At 32.6% G+C, this 23,140-nt stretch overlaps 2 long non-coding RNA genes across 2 annotated transcripts; one reads left to right on the top strand and one right to left on the bottom strand.

The window, feature by feature from the left end:
• Positions 1–495: 495 nt before the first annotated feature.
• LOC143069047 (uncharacterized) lies at positions 496–5,574 on the bottom strand. The gene is made up of 3 exons (XR_012976306.1): positions 5,472–5,574; positions 1,870–1,957; positions 496–995 (listed from the first exon to the last, which is right to left on the bottom strand). It is a non-coding gene; the product is annotated as an uncharacterized LOC143069047 (long non-coding RNA).
• Positions 5,575–11,537: 5,963 nt separating this feature from the next.
• Positions 11,538–16,245, top strand: LOC143069048 (uncharacterized). Its single transcript, XR_012976307.1, has 3 exons — positions 11,538–11,764; positions 14,285–14,485; positions 15,856–16,245. It is a non-coding gene; the product is annotated as an uncharacterized LOC143069048 (long non-coding RNA).
• Positions 16,246–23,140: the final 6,895 nt, after the last annotated feature.

Here is a 23,140-nt window from a genome sequence, read left to right as displayed (position 1 = left end):
TATATATATATATATAAATATAAAGTTATGTGTATGTTACAATGAATGCTGTTTGGTAGTAAAATGTTTTAAATGTATACAAGTTTTTTTTATATTTTTTATATATACATATATATAATTTTTTTTAAATTTTGTCACAAACATGTTTTTTATTTGTTTATATGACAATAAAGATTATTCTTATTTTGGAATGTATAATAATAATATTTTACAGTCAAAGAATAAAGTCCTTTCACTGAAACAAAATGATGAAATTTCTAAATAAATGAAAAAATATTGTTTTGAAATCTTTGTCTTGTTTATTCTATTATGAAAAATAGAACTGAAAAAATATTTCATATTCTGACTGAATAGTTCACTCTTTTCATGAGGTAAGATTTTCTTTGTTATAGGTTCATTGCAATACTTGTATAGGCAAACGATTTGAATTATAATATATAACTTTGTGGTGTACATAATAGTATGCTTATATTTGCAAATTTATAATATAAACACTTTTTGTTAAAGTTTTTGCTTTCTTTATTCACAACTTGCTATGTACAATTATTCAGTCCACTATATAAGAGTGAAGTCAATAAATAATTTCATTCACTAGAATATTCCTGCAATTCTTAGACAAAACATTTTTTCAATCTGTTCTTCAAAGATCTTCCTCTGTACATCTTTATTGAATCGAGAGATTCAAATGAGAAGACAAAGCAAGTTTATTTGGACAACAACATTCTAATATCTTGTTCATTCGTTCCATCTTTCAATTGATAATTACATTGTTGTATTTATATGATCAAGTTCTTGTGCATCAATGATCGTGATGATATGACTCCTTTTTGTTTATAGTCATCATGTTGAAATTTCCTCTTTCAAATAAATGTAGGAAAAAACATGTTCCATTTCAAATTAATAAAAAAGTCGCACTATGGAGAAAAATATCAGCTTTAAGTTTTCCGTTCAGTATTGATCTGTGAATGATGACCATGAAAATCCAGATTTCTGACCTACAAATACACAAACTCAAAAATTATCAGTGAAGAGATCAATAAAATGGCTATTTTATCATGTTTATGATTAATATGATAAACTTTCATTTAAATATTCAAGTACTAAATTACAGAAATCGCTTAAATTTTATAATAGTTTAGTTAAAGTACAGCTTATTTAAAATTATAATAAAAAATATAGGCCACCGTTGAGTTAAATAAGATATTACATTTTTAATGCCAAAAAATGGCATTTTTGCACCAAAGGGAGATAATTTGGAGCTTTTTCAATGATATATGCATTATAAAAGTCATCTGGGGCCAAACCAAATTGATTGTTTTGAATGATTTGGTGTACCATATGATGAAGATATAAATAAATTGAGTTATGAAAAAAAAATATTAAAACATTTTTCTGAAATTGTTATACCCTAGAGCCTCCTTAAATGTCATTTGATCTCTATTGGAGAAATGTCTCATTGGAAATCAGACTGCTAAGTGTTTCTTATTTTTATATCAACCCAGCCATATTATACCTGTCTAATATCAGGAGCTTGTACATAGTTCAGTGGTTGATGTTGGTTCATACCCGTCATTTTTATTTTTCATAATTTTTTGTTTTTATAAATTAGTCTGGTATATTTGACGTTTGAATTGATGCTCTGTTTCAAATTTGGTTAGTGTTGACTTTTATAGATTACTATAACATGTATAGGGTATGGGTTTTCTCATTACTTACAGGTCATCAATGGCCTCTAATAAGTAATTACAATGCTTACATCCACTAAATTGAACTCTGATGGATAGTTTTCTCTTTAATCATACCACATCTTATTCTAATAAATATTTAATTATCATTCAAGGACAAAATTTTTTATAACAGTGGACTTACCATTTAGGCTTTGTTGACCTCTGTAAATCTTATTTTGTTGATAATTTCTTCTGTTTATAGTTTCCCCTTTATCTTTCATGTTCTTGCCCTACACATAAAAGGGTAAACATCATTTAATGACAAAAATAACTACTACATGTATTACATAATTAGTAGGCAACTGAAAATTTTGTCTTATTTGTATATAACATCAACTTACTCATCATTCTTGCTGTTCAATATCATGAATATTATCATTATTCTATGAATATGAGGTCACAGTAAAATTAACCTTGGCAGGCAGACATATTTTTTTATTTGATACCTTGTAGTCATTCCATACAACAAGTAGACCTATGCTTAAAAAATCTAAGGCCAAAATTAAAAATATGTTTGTTTCCCCTCCCCCCACACGGGTCAAAAAATTATTTTCCACAAAAAAATCGAAATTATTTTTTTCCTGAAAATAATTTGTTTCCATTTTTGGAAAGTGCTTGAAAGCAGAAGGATTGATAATCTAAATAAATACACTCAAATTGAGCACAAACAACTGATAAGTGGCCTGGACTGGACAAGTCAAACCATTCATGTGACCATGCTATGACAATCACATCCAGTTAAAAAAAACTAGAGGCTCTCAAGAGCCTGTGTCGCTCACCTGTTAATGTGTTTACTGATGTCGGCCATCTTCGTTGGTAGGCGGGGTCATTAGACACTTTTTTTTAAATAGATACCCTAGTATTATGATTGTGGCCAAGTTTGGTTAAATTTGGCCAAGTAGTTTTAGAAATGATTTTTATACAAGTTACAAAAATGACGAAAAGTTGTTCAATATTGACTATAAAGGGCAATAACTCCTTAAGGGGTCCTCTAACAATTTTGATCATGCTGACTTATTTGTAGATCTTACTTTGCTGAACATTATTGCTGTCTACAGTTTATCTCTATCTATAATAGTATTCAAGATAATAACCAAAAACTGCAAAATTACCTTAAAATCACCAATTTTAGGGCAGCAACCCAACAACAGGTTGTCCAATTCAACTGAAAATTTGTGAGGGGATATATCTTATTCTGATGGACATTTAAATCTTGAAAGATTTGCCCTTAATGTCTTAGTTTCAAAGATATAAAGCAAAACCTGCATTTTACCACTATGTTCTAATTTTAGCCATGTCGGCCATTTTGTTTGGTAGGCTGGGTCAGCGGACACATTTTTTAAACTACAAACCACAATGATAACTGTGGCCAAGTTTGGTTAAATTTGGCAAAGTAGTTTCAGAGAAGAAGATTTTTAAAAAAGTTACAAAAAATGATGAAAAGTTGTTAAAAATTGACTATAAAGGCAATAACTCCTTAAGGGATCGACTGACAATTTTGGTCATGTTGACTTATTTGTAGGTCATACTTTGCTGAACATTATTGCTTTTACAGTTTATCTCTATCTATAATAGTATTCAAGATAATAACCAAAAACTGCAAAATTTTCTTAAAATAACCATTTCACAGGCAGCAACCCATCAACAGGTTGTCCGATTCGTCTGAAAATTTCAGGGCAGATAGATCTTGACCTGATCAACAATTTTACCCCCATGTCAGATTTGCTCTAAATGCTTTGGTTTTTGAGTTATAAGCCAAAAACTGCATTTTACCCCTATGTTCTATTTTTAGCCATGGCGGCCATCTTGGTTGGTTTGACAGGACACGCCACACAATTTTTAAACTAGATACCCCAAGGATGATTGTGGCCAAGTTTGGTAGAACTTGGCCAAGTAGTTTCAGAGGAGAAGATTTTTGTAAAAGTTTACGGACGACGGACGCAGGACGACAGACGACGAACGCCAAGTGATGAGAAAAGCTCACTTGACCTTTCAGGTCAGGTGAGCTAAAAAAAACCTGCCTTCCTGGTCTGTTTACAAAGGGTAGACCCGGGGGAGGGGAAACAGACATTCTTTTAAATGTGGCCTGATAAAATGACAAAACCAAGAAAACTTATCATTGACCAAAGAACAATAAAATACGGTCATGGTTTATATATGAATCTGCCATTCAGACATGCACACCTTACAATTGTTTCATATCTACCAAATATAATCTACCTGTTACTTTAAACATATGATAAACTGACAAAACAATGCAGTGTTTCATTGACCGATGAACCATGCATGAAAATGAGGTCAAGTTCATATAAAATATGACAGACAGCTAAGTCATTGTAAGTGCATCTTACAATTATTTCATTCACTAAATAAAGTGGCCTCATTGCTTACAGTATCCGGAAAATAGACCAAACCACAAAAACTAAATATTTTCAAAGTTCCTTATACCCTGCCAATTTGTTATGGTTGTGCCTGTTCCAAGTCAGGATCCGATAATTCAGTGATTGTCGTTTGTTTATGTGTAACATATCTGTTTTTCAATTTTTTTGTACATAAATTAGGTTGTTAGTTTTCAACTTTCAACTTGGCTAACATGTGTAAAATCATACAAGTGTTGGGAAAACAGGAAGTTGTCGAGTGATGAATCTGAAAATGCATCACACGGTATAGCTGACTTATTTAACCCTGAAATTTCAGAAATCCTTCTATTGTAGTTCCTAAGGAAAATGGGACGAAAAATATTCATCGGACGGACTGACTGACGCAAGGATGGATGGACAGACAGGGGTAAAACAGTATACCCCCCCCCTTTTTTTGAAGTGGGGGCATAATTTTAATACGGGGCTATAAAAACCCATGCAAGATGTCAAAACAAAAAGAAGTAACCTAATTCTTACTTGTTAGGGGCTATTTATTTATTGTCGGTTATACATATAACAATACAACATATTAAAGGTCTGTAGAGCTTTTATCCGACATACATATATGACAAGCACAATACATTTGTACATGAAACATAAAGCTCATCACTGAGATAGTAGTCTCCGATAGAGGGAGGCGGGGTCAACCAAACTCCCCTATTCAATCTGAATGCAGGACAGAAAGTCACAGTCAAAAAGTCACAATTTAGTTTTGAGATTATTTTTCTTTGAACAAGAAAACACTCTTTTTGTATTTTTCTTGAAGTTTTATACATGAACATGATGTAGCAACTTTAAATTAAAATTTATTAAAAACAAATAAATCAGTGCATTAGGTTTGCGCACATTACCATTACATTTGCGCACAAAAATCATTACGTTTGTGTGCAGCTTTTGATTACATTTGCACACATTTTTTAACATGTAAATATAAAAAAAAAAATATAGTATGATTGCCTTTTACAGCTGACTATGCGGTATGGGCTTTACCTCGGGCTTTGCTCATTGTTGAAGGCTGTTTGGTGACCTATGGTTGTTAATGTCTGTGTCATTTTGGTCTCTTGTGGACAGTTGTCTCATTGGCAATCATACCACATCTTCTTTTTTATATTATGAACAATTTCCTAAAATTAAAAATGAATATATGTAATAAAAAGAAGATATTTCAAAATCTTTTTTCATTTATATTCAATCAATTGTCAACAAATTGTTTGTGACTTTTTGTCCTATCAACTTTGTTACTTTATGCCTGAGTTTGACATGTGTTTGACTTTTTGTCCTGTGACTTTTTGTCGGAATGTCCTGTGACTTTCTGTTCGTTTACCTTCCATCTAAATCAGTGAACTGAATAATTGTTTTTTGCAGAAGTCCGGGGAGTGTTAAAAAATCACATGTGCAAGTTGAGAGTCAACACTTACACAGGGACTCACGTGCAGGGACTACACAATACTTTTTCAGAATGTCAGCAAAAAAGAATCACTGGTGACAGGGGAGTGTAACCGATGAATTGATCCTGAATCAGATAAGATTTTCCCGGTACGTCTAAACACCGCTCAGGAGGACCTCCTGGGTGCACACATGCAGGACATACAAAGTGCACTCATGGCAGACCCTATATAGTCGCCGTCGTATCTGCACACATGATGGATGTATATATTCGTTATAGATCGTCATACACTTCTCATTTTAGAGTTAAATTTGCAAGCAACCTCTTAAGATTTTAAAATAATAATGCTACTAAAAATATATTATTTCCCCCAATTTTCGCAATTTTTTCGCCATATAAAATATTTAGGCGACTGTGCTTTTAGTGAATATAAAATTTACGAGGCCTCACGAATAAATATAAATATGAAATATACTGGAACATCGATTAGCATAGATCGAGCAGCAGAGTAAACTTCCACATAAATCTCGAAGTTATTTACGCCGGATAATATAGACTGTGCTCCTGAATAAAGTTGTCAAATACATTAATTTGTGTTTTTTACTTCTACAAGAAATTTGATTCAAATGCTAATTACGCACCATTTGCTGAGCAGAGAATCATTCTAAGCCAGGAACCGTCTATACTAACTGATAACAGTAAGAATAGAAAGTCTCTGTAAAAAGGCAGTCAATCCTAACAGAACTGTATTAACTTAATGATACATGTACATCAAGTTCCAGCACCTCACCAAGCACCCTTGCCTTGCATACTGAGATGGCAAACTGGTGTGTGTCAGTATTTTAATATAAAACTGCGTAGGTTCATATCGTTTGATTCAACGTTTGTTTGGTTATATTTTAAGGATCGTTGTAAAATTATATCTAAATCTTTGTTAAAATACGATTTTAAATTGTTCAATTCTTTCTTTTTCATAATTTTGTCAAAGTCTACTTTTTAAAGTTTTAAATTTTACAGAAAAAATGAATATTCCATTTTGATTTGAAGAAAATCTTTTTGAACTGTCATGACATGGTGTTGCAAAGCTGATTACAGGTAACTATAACATACAGTAATTTTCCATTTCGACAGTGCGTGTATTCTCGGGTGTGTATAACGTATAGTTTTCTAGAGAACATCCTGTCTACGTGTAATACAGATTGATGACATTATACAACATTTCTTTGGTTAAATGTGATAAGGTATCTGTGTCCATTCCCTATTTCAACACCACTAATTTTTCGAAGAAAAAAAATCGAAAAAAAATTTATATGAAATTAAGAAGAAAAGTAGCAAATATAAACTTCAGTAATTGCGCATTGAGTAAACATAATTCCAATATTGCATGAACAAATCCGTGAGAAAACGTATATATACATGTATGAATAAAGATGTGTTTTAAAAGACCTATTGGCATTATTTCACACTAGGACCTAAGATAACTAGAACTAAGCAATGGTTGATCCAGAAATTTTCATAAGTGTGGACTCATTGACTGCCTTAGAGTGTTCACGTCCAGTCATGCTTCCGTGATTCCCTATATAATCTACCATTTGTTTCCAAAGATTTAGGAGGGGGGCTGGTACACACATATATATATAAATATACCTCTGCGGCGGAGCCAGCCATTTGAAACGGAGGGGGGTCTCAACCCAGGACAAAAGGGGGAGGGGGTGGTTCCAACCATATGTCCCCATTCAAATGCATTGATCGTTCAAAAAAAAGGGGAGGTTCCAACCCCCGAAACCCTCCCCTGGATCCGCCACTGATACCTAGTATGCATATAATTAAGAACAGCTTTGAATATATGCATATAAAATAATGGTACGTTTAAAAACCGTTCGGGATCTCCTGGTTGCACACAGGACATTAAGTAACTTAGGACATATATATATAATAGTAAGAGTTCAGGGTATACATTCGATAACTAACATATTTTATAATTTTGTTATTTTTGTTTTGATAAAATCAGAGACATATAATACATGTATTGAGACATATATATGTGTGTGTCTCTGAAAAAATCAAACCATCTTTAAAGAAGTTATTTCAGTTTGAATCGACTGTCTTTGGCATTAGAATTCCAAAACGTTAATGTTATTTACAAATGCCAAAACCTGCAAGAAAGAAACATTTATATTCGGTGATTTTTACACTAAACGTTTTCGTAATTTGTTTTAAAAAATATTAAAAAGTACATGTACATCGTTTTTTCAAGATTTGTATAGTAACTGGTTTAATTAAGTCCCCTTGATGAAATTTAAATTGCGAGACGCTAATTAATAAACTATGATCTATCTATCGGCATGCGTCGTTATTTGGGATACGTCACGGATGACCGATGATCATATTCAATACGATATACCAATCATCATTTGAATTTGGTCAATTGATCTTTAATAATTAGGACTAATTGGTGATGGCAGAGAATAAGTCGCTGGTGATGGTTAAAAACACATAGAAGTAAACTTTGCAAAAAAAAAAGGTTTCCTCGGAAAAAATTATGAAAATATATGAATATGCTAAATATTTTTTTTTTCCGAAATAATAATTAAAGACGTTTAGAAATAACAAATTTTCACAGTTGGGAAATTTTCAATTCAAGTTATTTCATTTTGAAAACGTTGAGAAATATAGATCTTATTATATGTTAAATGTGGGCCGCTTGGAGATCAACTTGTGAAACCCTGCATAATTAGGGTTTGTTTACTTTCGTCTTTTTCAATTGCCAAACATTCTATAATCAAGGATTTGTACAAGGCCTTGTTATAATGAATATTATCGCCAATATCACCATAATTAAATAAAGAACAGAAACAATATTCGCCTAAAGAGTTTGCCATCTAACAATTCAAAATGAAATGTTGAGTCGAAACTGAGGTACCAAATCTATAAAAAGAATCACTATTTTAGTCGAAATTAAACTGTATATATTCTTTTTTTCAAAACTCCTGAAATAATTTAACATTATCTATAGAGAGCTTACATATGCAAATCTGTTTAGAAGTATGTGAGCGTAAATAAAATTTGTTTATTACCCCCCCCCTTTTTCCTTCTATAAAATTTAATTGTAAACAATTTTCGTTCTTAATTTGTGTTTGCTCATTAACTGGGGTTCATGCTGTCAAAAAACAAAAATGTCTCCTTGTGTAAAAGTTATTGATAAAAAAAAAATTGAAGCTTCCAGAAGAATAACGGTACGTCTAAACACCGCTTGAAGGACCTCCTGATTGCACTCATGACATACGAAGTGCACTCAGGACCCTTTATAGTCATCGCACACAGGATGGATGCATATATTCTTTATACGCTTCTTATTTTAGAGTTAAATTTGGTAGAATTTGAAATCGAACTTAGATAGATATGTTACATTTGTAATTCTTAGAAAATAATAAGGGCACGTGTCACTGATTACACAACTACTGAGCCATGAATTATCCAATTAACAAAATTAATTGGATTATCTTTATTGTTGTTTTATACATTGTGTTGTTAGTACAGTGTGACCATGCGGGAAGTAATATTGTGACGTCTAGAATGAATATCACGATGTTTTAAGATTTTCGTCTTTTATTAAGATTTCGTTCCATAAATTTTTAAGTTTTATTCTTAATTTTATTATCATGTCCTGGACCAGTAATTAATTCTTTGCACGAGTTTGAAAAGGGAAATAAATGTTCATACTTTAAAAGTATTTATATTAATTAAAGTTTTGTATATGGAATCCGTTCTAAACGGTAAAAGCCGTACTTTTCAAACAATCAAACTCATATACATGTAGTTAGATGTTATTTCTCATTTTTATCGAACTTGTCCAGGAATTTTATTTTTGAGTTATACGAATATTTTAAGAAATCCGTTTTTATTAAGTTTTTTTTCTCTAATTAAAGTCGTTTTGTCCAGTTTCACAAGCCTGAAACGAATTTCAATGCGAAAATAAATTCTGAAAATGAAATTGTCTCCGTTTTCGTCTCCGTTTTTAAAAAATTATGATATTTTGGGTATAATTATTTCTAAAAAAATATGTAAGTTAGATTGTAGTAGCGAGAAATTATAAAAAAGAAGATGTGGTATGATTGCTAATGAGACAACTATCCACAAAAGACCAAAATGACACAAACATTAACAAAGAAAGACTATTTCGAAGACAGTTTATTGACACGAAATCTGTTCAAACCACGACTAAGTCTTCGTGCACAGATTTCCGTTAAGGTTAAACTGAATATTGTACATAATTGTCTTCTCTTGTATAATGGTTTGTTGAGAATAAAGATATACAAATGTAATAAAATTTGATATTCAGTCAACATTGTGTTTGTTTAAAAACTTGATTTAGATAGAGAGAGAGAAAAGAATCACACTGAAAAACAAAAATCGAACTTGTTACAGAAAAAAAAACTGTAAAATAATTTTCTTTATTCGTGAACTGCAAAACACAACAAATTAATTTACCCGTCATCATGAAAAATAAACTGAAAAAGCACATCGAATGAGATATATATTTTATTTTTTCTATATGCAAATTCATGTTAAAGGTAAAACTGAACTAAACAATACAATTCCTAAAAAACAATAAAAATAATCCAATCAATTTTGTTGATTGGATAATTCATGGCTCAGTAGTTGTGTAATCAGTGACACGTGCCCTCATTATTTTATAAGAATTAACATATCTATCTAAGTTCGATTCAGGCGCGGATCCAGAGGGGGGAGGGGGTTCCGGGGGGGTTGGAACCCCCCTTTTTTTGGCCGATCAATGCATTTGAATGGGGACATGTAGTTGAACCCCCCTTTTTTTTGCCCTGGGTTAGGACCCCCCCCCCCCTTTTTAAAATGGCTGGATCCGCCCCTGTGATTTCAACTTCTACCAAAATTTAACTCTAAAATAAGAAGCGTATAAAGAATATAAACATCCATCATGTGTGCAGATATGATTACGGTAATGGGTCCTGAGTGCACTTTGTATGTCCTGAGTGCACTTTGTATGTCCTGAGTGCACTCAGGAGGTCCTGAGCGGTTGTTTAGACGTAACCGAAGAATAAATCATTTCCTGAACCTAAAATACATTTATCTGTAATTAAAGAAAATTCGCCTAAAACATTCTCTCATATAAAAATTCGCCTAAAACATTCTCTCATATAAAAATTCGCCTAAAACATTCTCTCATATATTTAAACAATTAATTGTAAAATAATTAATTCAACGTCGGACTTTCTGTCTGTTTACTAATACTTTTCTTGTTCAGTTTAGTTTATACCCATAATAGATGAAGGGAAATAAGTACTTATTTTAGGAAAATTTACAACTAGATGAACGGAATTAAGTACTTTTTAGGAAAATTTACAACTCAAATTTTCAAAAACAAAATTCTACACTTTTTACCTGGATGTTTTTCTCTGTCTCGAAGCCGCTACCTTTGACCCCGTATCAAACGTAGCGACCAACACTTCACATGACGTATTCTCGATGTTGAGGCATTGACAATATACAATCACATTTATCAATATACAGCAAGTAAGTAATTTGGTGTTGAATGCCAGTAGATCAGAATTTGTTAATTGAACTTTACCTGTTTAAGGGGCACTAGCTGCCAAATTCATGTTCTTCATCGATTTTAATAAAATTCACATTAAACGTGTATATAGTGTTGAATTGTTTATTAAAATGTTGCGCACAATCTTGGCTGATATGCATAAAACCATTATATTTCATGACACTGCATGAAAAAGAAATTGACTTATCGTATAATACCAGAACCAGAGACATATATATTGTATCTAATATCTCTTCCAGAACTAAAAAATAAACTACAGTAAGTCCACATACACATAAGAGGGTATGGATGTGAATTAACAGAATAGAGAACAAAGGACAAAGAAAAAAAAAGGAATAAAGAATAGTGAAAGAAAGAGAATAATGGAAAAAAGTGTAAGTTATTAAAAATATAACTAAAAAAAGAAGACAGAAAAAAAGACACCTCTCCGAGACGAGCCTTACATGCACTGTTATTACCCAAGGTTAATTTTACGGCGGCTCATTTTATTTTGGCTTAGAAATAAACATAATTGACAAGTTTCCTTCCCCTGCATTCTCGATCCCACATGTAAATAGCACGGTGATTTTCAAAAAGACATTGATACATCATTACAACACACACTTGCCGTCAGTATTTGAATATATTGATTAAGAAGGTATAGAAGATTAATGCACGCACACTATTATCCACCACTGGCCTAAATAGTTAGTCCGCAAACAACGAGGGTAATAAAAACCCAGCACTTTGAACACAGCCACCGGTGTGAATCTGAAAGCTTCCCACTATCCATTTCTACCCATAGAAAACTTTTGCCTTTCATTTATCAAAAATGAAATATGTTGATATTAATGGTATATAAGAATTATTGGGGAATTCAAACCATTCCTATTGTAAGTGATAAAACTAAATTTATATCAGGGTGATTGAAATGAGGAAAAAAAGGGGGGATCAGGAGTTCAGGGCCCCCTGTTTGGGAAAAGAATTGGTTGATTATATATGGAATCACTGAGTCATGGCAGGAGCAGGCCCCTCTTAGGCAGTCGGTAGACCCCACTTATGAAAAATTCTGGATCCACCACTGTGGTCAGGGTGGTCTTCAGTTGTATTATCTTTTTAAAAAAAAATTACACCTGTATAGTGTATATTCTTTAGTGTAAATCAAGGGAAAATACTGTGAACTATCTGTGCATTGGGGCTTATTAAAAGGTATTTCGGGTGGGAAGAAAGAAGGGAGGGTGAGTCCATGGGAGGTAATCCCCACCCCTTTCAATTTGAGAATATGCTATTATCTTGTAAACGGTCCAGATCCCCATCCCTAAACCATATATATTCTTGAATGGGACAATAAAATTAATAATGAAATAAAATAAAAGTGAAGTCCCACCCCCTCTAGTTTGAAAACTTGTAAACGGTCAAGATCCCCACCCCTAAACCATATTTATATATTCTTGTATAGAACAATAAAACAAATAAAAGGAAATATAGGGAGAGTCCATGGGGTTCACCCCCACCCCCACATGTTTGAGAAACTTTTAAATGGTTGAGATCCCCTGTCATCCAGTGGTTAGGTGAAAAAATTTCAAGATCCCTGATCCCCACCGTCAAACCATATATATTCTTGTATGAGACAATAAAACAAATCAAATGAATATAGGATCATCCCCTTTGTCTTGGGTTGGGAACCCCCCTTTTTAAAATGGCTGGATCCGCCCCGGCATACCATCTAGCTAGCTATAAAGGCTTTAAAAATATGAAATCAAACAAGGAAATTAACAGTGTAGGCAACTGTTTTGAATTTAAAAAAAAGTCTTTTACATATATAACAATGTTAAATTTTTTGTGCATTTATTTTTATACCCCCGCTTTAAAAAAGGGGGGGTATACTGTTTTACCTCTGTCTGTCAGTCCGTCCGTCAGTCCGTCCGTCCATCAGTCCGTCAGTCCGTCAGTCAGTCCGTCCCATGAAACTTTCGTCACATTTTTCTTAGGAACTACACATCCACCCTTTCTGTAATTTGGTATCAACATTTATATATGTCAGCCATACCGTGTGATGCGTTTTCAGATTCATCACTTGACAACTTCCTGTTTACCGAACACTTGTCTGATTTTACACATGATAGCCAAGTTGAAAATTTTTGTCACATTTTTCTCAGGAACTACAATACAAGGATTTCTGAAATTTGGTTTCAGGATTTATATAAGTCAGCTATACCGTGTGATGCGTTTTCAGATTCATCACTCGACAACTTCCTGTTTACGGAACACTTGTATGATTTTACACATGATAGCCAAGTTGAAAATTTTCGTCACATTTTTCTCAGGAACTACAATACAAGGATTTCTGAAATTTGGTTTCAGGATTTTTATAAGTCAGCTATACCGTGTGATGCATTTTCAGATTCATCACTCGACAACTTCCTGTTTACCGAACACTTGCATATTTTTACACTATTAATATTATCCACTTGCGGCGGGGGTATCATCAGTGAGCAGTAGCTCGCAGTTTCACTTGTTGCTTATCGTATTTTCAATAATGGACAAAATTGCATGATTGAATATTGTAATTTAAGAAAAATCAGCATACATGATATAAAATGGGAAGTGGAAACTGGGAATTTGACAAAGAGACAACAACCCAATCAAAGAGCAGACAACGGCCGAAGGTCACCTATGGGACTTCAATGCAGTGAGAAAAATTCGGCACTGGTCTTCAGCTCATAAATATGTATCAGAAATGAAAACGAGATACAGCTTTCAGTTGTATTAATAAAAACCTCACAATAAGTTCTGAATATCAGAATATACAGTATTGCAAGATTCTCTCAAAATGTACACATAGAGCTGAAAAACTGTCAGTGACTGTAAAATTAATCATGCTAACATTAAAGTCCATGGAGTCCATCTTAATATGCATACTCTCGTACAAAGGAATATAAGTATGCAATAGACATCAAGTTTTCAAAAATAAGAGTATCTATGCCATTAATTTACGACAAGATCTTAATCAAGTAATAATTTCGGTTTGTTTAAATATTTCGGAGGTTAGTATGACCTCCTCTTTGGTGATGATGTTTTCGTTTTAAAGTTGGGAAAATTGTTTGTACATGTACCAACAAAAATAAAAACACAAAGTCAATCTAGAATTATGTTTTTATCATTTTTTTATGTTTAGGTTGTCAGCAAGATGAAAAGGACAAGTATGCAGTTCAAAATTCAAAATGTGGATAAGTTGAGGTTCTAGGTCTTACCTTTGCAGATTTTCATATTTTGCATGAATGAAATCAAAGGTTATATGATGGACAGCAGAGAAAGAAAAAAACAACTTTTCAATTGTATCCTGCTCCTGGATAAATGTAAAACATCTTGTTTTTCGGTAAGTTTTATGCTCTGTTTTGATAGTGTTAGTGCATTCATCTTTCCAGTCTTTCCTCTAAATTGTAAGTTTTTGGTGAGTGTTCACCATGAATTTCAGTAAGTAACTTGTGGATTTACATGTATATACTCAAAATTTAGTACTAATATTAATGGGATTTTAGCATGACATCCTGCCAAATGCTTGTTAATCATGTTTATGTTCCAGAACAAACAAGTATTTGGACTGTACGCTTGCCCAATTTTAAGAAGTTGGTCAAGTTTATTACAAACAAATGTACAGTACAGATCAACATAACTGAAATCTTTAATAGATTAATACAAAAAGTTTAATTGCAGTTAAAATACAAACACAGGTTTGGTCGAGCTGGTACCAGACAGTACAAATATACTTAAATGGTTTGACTGTACACATATGGTGGGACTGTAAGTTCTGGACCGTAAAAGTAACATCCGAATACTGATATGGTCTGGAACATTTATACATGTCTTAAAATTAATATCAAACACATTGGTGTTTGATAGAACTATAATGTTTTGGGATATCAAAATCAAAAATATCCCATTTTTACTTTTAATAAAGAAGAAGATTATTGATGTATGTTTAAATGTATATTAAAATGAGACAGCAAGCCAACAACACAAAAAATAAGGATAAAACATACATATTTTTTTTGTATCAATGTTATAATTTCCAATATGTTCAAGGTATTTTTTCATTGAAATAAAACACAAATTGAAATCTGTCTGAACTTCAAAAGCTTAAAGAAATATTGTTTCTGTTGTCTGCATTTTGTATAATATATTGCAAATTCTTGTGAATAATGGAATGTTATTATAGTTGTCTAAAGTTTTAACATTGATCTTTATACTGTAAATTCATAAATTATTGCGTGCATTTATTATTGCGATTCTGTCATTTTAGACTTAAATGCGATTTTAAATTTTACGATTTTGAGAAAAATCCTGTTTAATCCATATAAAATATTTCATAATGCGAGTTTAAATTATTGCGTTTACAACTCCGTTGCATTTTTCGCAATAAAAAAAAACTCGCATTAATTCCGAATTTACAGTATATATATATATTATGTATATAACTTGGGAAAATACCCAAATGTTATAAAGAAGAATAAATTAATTGATTGTTATATGGTATTAGAATAGGAAGATGTGGTATATTGCTAATTTGACAACCCTCCATCAGAGACCAAAGGATGTAGGCCGTTAGCAACTGATGACACTGGACAACCTTTAACAATCAGTAAAATCCATCTGATAGCTATTTTTATTGAAAATCATATTATTGCTACATGTATGAAAACAATTTTGTATAATCCATTACTTTAGATTTTATTGGTTCTTTTTCAGAAGGATTGAAATTCACCACCTAGAATAAATGGAGAAAACATAAAAACAAGACCAGAATAAATTCAAAGACAAAAGTTGGATCAGTTATTATTTTCATCACTCAGTCAATGATTTGAAGTTCTTTTAAATTCAAAAAAATATTGAAACCACAATAATGTCAAAGTTCTGTGCTGAATGTCCAAAAAGGGGACTATACCATCAAACAATGCTGGATGATAAGAAACTATTAATGTTTTGTGTTGAGGGATATTGTGAAAAAAATAGATTTACTTAAATAGCTACTAGTATGTTAAGCCTAACAATAGAGTTTTTATTGATTTCAAATGGCAAATAATTGTGTTTCAAGAAAGTATTCTATAATTCATGAATAAACATATATTGATACTTACATTATCTGCTTTGTTGTTTAAAAGTTTAGTTTTGAACAGTTAAAGAACAATATGCTAAATTAACATTTCCCAAGAAAAAAAGATATTCAATTAAAAAGATTCATCTTATAATAATTTACTACCAAATAGAAAACATTGTAACATACACATTACTGTTTATTTATATCTATATATTTACAATTAGAATCCCATAGGATTTTAATTTGTCCCATGGGATATTAAAAATCCCATGGGATAATAAAAATCCCATGGGATTTTTTTTGTCCCATGGGACAACAAATATCCCATGGGACTACAATAATCCCATGGGACAAAAAAAAATCCCATGGGATTTAACCAAAATCCCATGGGATAATGGTAAATCCCATGGGATTTTGCCCTGTCCCATGGGATATTGAAAATCCCATGTTTTTATAATTCAAATTGCAAAATAAATATGAAAGTAACTGTAGAAAACTAATGAAATTATTGAATCCCATGTAATTCTGCACATTTTGGTTATATACATGATATTGTAGCTCTTGTTTGAGGCGGCGGCGGATTTGCAAATGAGTGTTTTGCAAATTAAAAGTGTCCAGTGTTTATAGTGGATTGAGAAACAAGTTTTTGCAACTTATATTAATCCCTTTCCACTTTGCGGGTGCGAGTGCTGCCTTGTAGCGGCATTAGCCTGCTCTTTTTCGAAATCTTGACGTGCAAGAGATATGGCTCTCTCTTAACACGGGTCAGCCATTTATCGTCCCCTTCCGACGGACTATTTGCGATATGGCTCTCTCTTAACACGGGTCAGCCATTTATCGTCCCCTTCTGACGGACGATTTGCTTACAATGCTACCCTTAGTCTTATGCTACGTGTACGCCACTGAAACCTTGGTCATGTTTTGTTAGAGTTTAAAACATATTATTGTATCCAGGAAATATTACACCCATTAAAAGATGATTAAAGATTAAGTATAGGAAAGTCTTGGATAACCGAAATATTTTTCTTCCAATGCTCATCCGTCAAAACATCAACCGTAAAAAGCGTTGTCTTATATGCGCCAATCGTTCATCATTACAATGTATACTATGTTTATACGTTCCAATGAATTCTTTTACATACCGATATCAATTTAGCCCCAGCTCTTTAAAAAAGAGCATGCAATGATCAATAAATTTAAATAATTATAACAAACTTTTACCCGGATGAGTACATGTGAGGAACTAGTATATATCATACGGTAATTAGAGAAAGGTTCCGATTTAAGTATGAAGACTTAAGTAAGTTTATGAATACCGCTTAAGAATTTTACTTACTAGTATCTAAGGAAATATTCTTAGTGAAATCTAAATTATGGAATACTTATTAAGTTAAGATGTTTTATGCATACGGCCCCTGCAGGTACCACTCTACCCCATCACTACGTAAAAATTTCTACGGCAATACTTTTGTCGAAAAATGTGTAAAGGGGAGCTGGGTAGCTGATGTCTGCTGGAGAAAAAAAATCAAGGTTGCTGTTTTGGCTTTTATTTTTTTAAAGATAGGTCCAAAGTTGGGGTCGAACACTCAACCCCACCCTTACCAAAAATGTAATAAATATTGTCCCCACTAGGTGCAAAGTGAAGCTGGGTATTTGAGGTCTACAAGAAAAATCCAGGGTGTTGTTTTACTTAGTTGTTTTAATATTTTCAATTGCACTAGGTGAGAACGTAAGCTAGAGATCGAGGGCCTACTTGATCAAAATTACAAGTTAATTCATAGCACGGATTAATCGTTTTTAAGCTAATAAACAATTTTCTTGACCACCATACTTTGAATACAAAAAATAAACCTTTGTCCAATTATATTTAAGCGAAATCCACTAGTTCAGAGGTAGAATGTTTTGTAAAAACAGTTTTGTGTGGCAAAAAAAGGTTAAAAGTTTCTTTTAATGCAGAATTATTATTCCTTTTCATGAAAACTATTTGACAGGATGCCGATAATAAGGAAAGCTATTTCGCACAATAATGCAATTAAAAAAAAAATCATAATCATTTACGATCCTATAAACACTCAAAAGTGTTGACTATTTAAAATGTAAAGCGGGCAGTACGCTGTGTAGTATATCGAAAGCGATTGATTTTGCCTTTATATAGCTAATGAACCAGAAATGAAATATTAAAATTCATTGAATAGTGTCTTTGACTGATTAATTATATATTAAAAGCTGGTGATATAGTAGTTAAATTTTAATAAAAACATTTGAAGTACGTTTGAGTCTTTTGCAACATTCATAAATATTTGAAAACTGGCTGCTACCGACTGGCTGCTTGAGCCTGGTCTCACAAACTCCGCATTTTCATTACAGCCGATTACATTGAGTGTATAGACAAGGGTTATCTCTTTGGTTTTCTTGCTTGTTAGCTGTAGAAGGAGCCTAGTCCTAAAGACAGATTGATTGGTTATCTGTCACACTAGTCTTCTCTTAAAGGAGTGTAGTTTACCTAACCTAATGAAACAAGCAAGATAACCAAGGAAGCTACCTTTGCCTACACACACAATGCAATGGCTGTAACTTCTTTACATTATAGGTTGCAACCCCTTGCCAAATTATTGGGTTCCAATAACGTTTGGAAAATTAAGTCAATGCGCTTTCCAATAGGGTTTTATGCAGAACAATTACCGGAAATCTATAATGGAAGCTTGCAAATCAATATCAAAATCGAAATCTAACTGAACAATGAAGTTACTCACATTAAAATAGGTTGAGACATTGAAGGCCAAATAAGTTTTCATATTTCATATTCTTGAGTGTCTTATTATAATCAGACGGTCATTACAAAGACATTTAATACCAAGACAAAAATTAATGGAGAGTTTCATTGGTGAAATTAACACTACAATACAAATAAAGGATTTTCAAATAATCATGACTTTTGCTTGAAGTAAAATTATCAATCAATCAATCAATCAATCAATCAATCAACAAATCAATTAATCAATCAATTTGTCAATCAATAAAATTAAGAATGGAAATAAAAAACGTGTAAAAGAGACAACAGCCTAACCAAAGTGCACAGCCGAAGGCCACCAATGGGTCTTCAACACAACAAGAAAAATCCCTCAACCAGAGGCGGGCTTCAGCTGGTCTCTAAAACATTATATACTAGTTATGTGAAAATGGACTTCACACTTAACTAAGATAAAAAAAAAAAAAAGAGCTCACCCCTCCCACTATACAACTATAGCTAGCTAATGTAGAACAAACAAGCACACACCAATATGCACAAACAAACTTAGTTTAAAATAAATCCGAATCCGATGTCAGTAGCACTTTTCACAAAAAATCTTAAGTGTAAAATTTATCGTATGTCTTAAATATTCCTTAACAATTCAATGAAATATATTTATCGTAAGATTGATTTTACACTTAAGATTGTTTGTGAAAAGGGCTACAGGGGAGGATAGAGCGCTCACAAACATGTTTAACCCCGCCATATATTGCATGTGCCTGATCCAATCCAGGAGCATGTAGTTCAGTTGTTGTCGTTTGTTGATGTCTTTCATATTTGTTTTTTCGTAATTTATGTTGTTTTAAAATAGGCCGTGATTTTTCTGTTTCATATTTTTCATTTCATGGACTATTTTTCAGCCGATAATACCTTATTTTTTTCTCATTTTTCTCATTGTTGAAGGTTATATGGTTGCCTATATATAATTGCTTACATCAACAACATTTGAACTTTGTGGGATAGTTAACTCATTTGCAATAATACCATATCTCCTTATTAAAAAATTGAGGTGGGAGTTTGAATAGAATATTTTGACATTTTGCTGTGCTCTTGTATTTGTGTTAAGAGCAAACCAGAGCTCACGACATGATAGTGGGTAGTTGATGATTAATGGTAATCTCTGGGTGTCTTTTTGAGTATGATATACGGTGCTTTGGTGATGTCTTCATGCCATACATTGTCCCATTACTTTATATAGACAGCCTATCTGACAACATGGTCTATCAACGTAGCTCTCCTAGCCTTTTGTATAGTAAGACGAGGAACAAGATATAAACTGACTTATCTTGGTATATACGTGTATATTTAATATACTCATATAGATATAAAAAGAAGATGTGACTTCGGACAGGCACATACATTTAGAATGTGGCGGGGTTAAATATGTAAGCGGGATCCGAAATTCAAGTCAAATTGATATTTTAAAACAACATAAAAATAAAAAAAGTAAAGCAAATTATTTTAATAAATGTTGAAAATATTATTGTGTTTGTGAGTGGAAAACGGCTTGAAATTGTAGAAATATTCGAAAGTAGCTCTATCGTCTTTGTTCTGCAGCTACGTCAACGGAACACCAATCAAGTAATCGATCTTTATGACTATGGATTCAGTATTCCATGGTATAAAATATCATGTTCTGCTTGTCGTTCACTCAATAAGACTTAAGTTGGAATAGATCTACGAAGACTTAAGAACGGGCATGTGTTGTTTGGTAATTGTACATGCCCACGGCAATGATGTCCAGATATTGTTCGGAAGATGTTTTGAGAAGTTACGATTCTACCGGACATGAAAAATTAAACTTACAATACATTACAGAACACAAAACTGGCTATCTTTGCTGTAAATACAAGTTAAAAAGCTGACATGGGTTACATTAAAGCTAAAAATCTCAATCCTGCGGCATCAATTATTTAAAAAAAAAAAAAAACATATAGCCTTTAAAATTGGAGGGCTTAACTAGCATTGAGCCGTATCCAGGTCCTAAATAGAAAACAAAGAGATGTGGAGTAAGTGTACACGGGACAAAATCGCACAAAATATACAGAAAAAATACAAATAAATAATGAACAGGGCTTTTATTCCTGTTCTTCATCTTGGATGTACCTGGAGGGGTCTTCAACGAGGAACCAAACCATTGATACTCATTATACAAATTAACATAGGTTAGTGCATCGGACTACAAAAACAAAAGTTCCTGGTTCGATCCCTGCTCCGTGGAGAACATTTCCTTTCCACTATTAATAAATATGTTAAAACTAGCAATAGCCACACACTTGACTATGTGGATTACATTGTTTTTTCTTCATCCTACATATGTTTTTTGATATTGTTCCTACATGTAAAAATTAAAAGCCTAACACTGTATCTATATATTTTGCTACAAGATCAGAACATAATAAAATAAGTAAGACAAAACTTGCGCTTTAGATTAGGAAAGGTCCGAAAGATTTTGTATCATTTTTTTCCCAGTTCTTCCGGGGTCCTTGAGCCCTTCCCTCGCCAACAATATAGTTTGCTTTTTTTGTAATAGAGGCTAGTTACGCTTCTGTATTTTCATCTTAGATCAACCTCTTCAAACTGAAAAGTAAAGATCACGCACCCTTATTATTTAGATTGATAAAGACTTTTGCATCCGTCGAAATTTTCTTCGATTAAAATAATATTGATCCGACAACCGCTGTTCATGTATACTTTAAGGTCGACCGGGCTAGTTTTCGTGTCAGTTTTAAAAGTAGTTAACTACCTTGTTAGTGTGATGTTGTCGTCAATCTATTTATTCGTATCACTTCTATATAATATTAAATTGTACAATTTAAATTTGTGATTCGTCTAATATTTAAATATAATAATTTATTCTTTATCAAAGATATAAACAAGGTAATTTGAAAGTCTTTGATTACTTTATCACCGTAGTTCAATTCAGAAGTCATGCGGTCTATTGTGTCTACATGATGTTGAATGAACACCGGGTGAACACCGGGGTGTTTACATTAGCAACATTTACTATCAATGACTGTACAACAATTAAGGAAACGTTTTACATTATAAACCGAGAAATAATTAAAATTATATACAAAACTCTATGTTAATCCTTTTTGTTTATTAAGTATGTAACAAAATCGACAACATTGTTATAGTTTCATTCCATATTCTAAAGCACCTTTAAATGAAGGACACATGACAACATTGTCATCTTTTGAATGACAATAAAAACAGTGTGGGAATAATAAATTGAATACACTTTCATTTTTCGTTTTTCGTTTTTTGTTTTTGTGAAATCAAAAATGAAAAATAAAAACACTTTCATTTTTCGATTTTAGTTTTTAAGAAATCAAAAACGACAAATGAAGACACTTTCGTTTTTCATTTTGGTTTTTAAGAAATCAAAAACAAAAAATGAAAACACTATCGCTTTTTGTTTTTGATATTTCAAAACGAAAAACGAATGGACGCAGATATACACGGACCCCTTTGCTCAAATGCTCTTTCGTTAGTCAATGGTATAGTTTTCATCTTCATCATCGTCATTCATTTGATCTTCGAGGTCGATGTCCTCTTTAGGTATCACTACCCTGGCATGGACAAAGCTCAGTGTAACACATCTGCTGCTCTCGGCAAATACATGACTTGCTACATATATATTTCCCCTTGCAAGAACATATTAAATCTTGCAGGAAATCGGACGTCATCATGCCTAAAAAGTAGACTGGATCCGGGCCATGTGAACTCTTTTTCCATCCGTATTTATAAGGAGACAAATGATTTGGGTGATCAAGATGTGAGGACATTTAAATTTTCGTTGGAAGACATGACCGCAAAACATGTTCTTTGAATGCGGGTTCGCTTGGTGGCAATCGCAACAAACTTGTGTCTTTGCATGTTGCAAGTTCAACACGTAACTTGTTTAAGTCAACATGTGATGAAGCGAATTTGTCTTTTGGATCATACAAGCTTGAAATAAGCTCCCTGGCTGCTGACAACGATGTGGAAAAATCAATCTTGTCAAAGTTTTGGATATTTGTAAACTTACTCGGAGATTTTCTTATCAACTTGAATACAGTCTTTTTGCCAACCCCACATATAACGGAAGTGGTATCACAACCAGTTAAAGCATGAACTGAAGGGAAAATGTTGGCTACTAA

Source organism: Mytilus galloprovincialis, chromosome 3 (genome assembly GCF_965363235.1).
Source record: "Mytilus galloprovincialis chromosome 3, xbMytGall1.hap1.1, whole genome shotgun sequence".
In the NCBI taxonomy this organism is placed as follows: Eukaryota; Metazoa; Mollusca; class Bivalvia; order Mytilida; family Mytilidae; genus Mytilus; species Mytilus galloprovincialis.
Note: the sequence above shows the minus strand (reverse complement) of the source record. Positions and strands in the feature narration are given on the sequence as shown.